This window comes from Ptychodera flava, chromosome 3 (assembly GCF_041260155.1).
Source record: "Ptychodera flava strain L36383 chromosome 3, AS_Pfla_20210202, whole genome shotgun sequence".
NCBI classification, from domain to species: domain Eukaryota; kingdom Metazoa; phylum Hemichordata; class Enteropneusta; family Ptychoderidae; genus Ptychodera; species Ptychodera flava.
Genome location: NC_091930.1, coordinates 7,619,738 through 7,620,992, shown reverse-complemented (window position 1 = coordinate 7,620,992; position 1,255 = coordinate 7,619,738). Strand labels below are relative to the sequence as shown.

General features: G+C 35.9%; 1 long non-coding RNA gene across 1 annotated transcript in view; it reads right to left on the bottom strand.

Moving 5' to 3' along the window:
- Positions 1 to 1,164: 1,164 nt before the first annotated feature.
- Positions 1,165 to 1,255, bottom strand: part of LOC139129480 (uncharacterized) — a 2,225-nt gene continuing 2,134 nt past the window's right edge. Inside the window, exon 4 of the long non-coding RNA XR_011551592.1 lies at positions 1,165 to 1,244. This is a non-coding gene — a long non-coding RNA (uncharacterized lncRNA). The remainder of the gene's footprint in view (positions 1,245 to 1,255) is intronic.

The window sequence follows — 1,255 nt, the reverse complement described above, 5'->3', positions numbered from 1 at the left end:
TCGCATAGCCAATCCACAGTTGTAATAAGTGTGTAATAGATAAGGGCACAAACAGAATAACTGTCTTGGTGAGAGTTCATTGACAACGTCTATGGCCGATGCAGATCAAGAATCCAGGGGGGAATGAGGAGATGAGTGATCACATAGCCAACAATTATAATGCTTTAGGTGCTCTAATACAATGATGCACTGCTAATAATCGACTACTGAATAAGAACAATTAAATACTGAACAAGTGTAAAAACACTTTCATAAGAGTCAAAAGTAGCATGTAAATTCAAAGGTATTAACATCAGTTTAGATTTTCCGCCATCTTTAAAAACTAATCTTGTGAGAGACAAAATAAAGATTACAAAAACAAAAAGTAAACAATCGTAGGTTGTGTGCATTCAAGTAAAGGCGTCATGCTTGTTTCTCGTATGATCACGATGTGTACCGGTAGGTGCGAGAAATACTGTCTCTTTCCTACTTTTCCGTTGGGCGCCATTATGTGAGTGCTGCTCCTGTTTATCATGGTCCAAGTCAACAAGCAGTAATACTTCTATGCACGTCCTTCTTTAAGCACAATTAGACGACACAATTTTGATTTGAAAATAAAATCATGAAAATAATTCATGAAATTTGCAGCTATCGGGGCTTTAATTCTACCTTAAATCATTAATAAATGAATGCGTTTTCATTCTGTTATTGCTGTTTTCATACGTTGACAAAACTGCTCAATTATGACTGAAGGTTTGCTGTCAGAAAATAGATATGAACATGCTGTTATGAGCGATACCAGATACTAAGTTTAGAGATATCGCTACATTTTGTAACGCTTTTTAAGGTTTTGCAGTTTTCTGTAAATTGACACTTTCCTCCAACGTTATTGCAGTTCGTCTTTGACTGCCTTAAACTGTTTATATTCAACATGGCGTTTTATATTACTGTCTGCAAAGTAAGAATATTCTAAAACATATTTGTATGCATTTAAGATGATTTTAATTTTAACATGCAGAAAGAAAATACATTACAGCTGAAATTGTGCAGATGGAGAGAGCCAGTAGGGCGTTATGTTGGAAAATCTTCAGATCTCTGTCACTCCTGCTCACTATTAGTCTCTGCAACAAACGCGGCTGTGAAAATCACATCTGTACGTTATGCCAACCGACACCATTGAAATAAAATCAAGTTTGAAAGCTATAAGCTCTCGCAAGAGCTTGTCCGATTACGAGTTTCAGCCATAAATATCTTCGCTTTGTTCTCTGGAAAAATA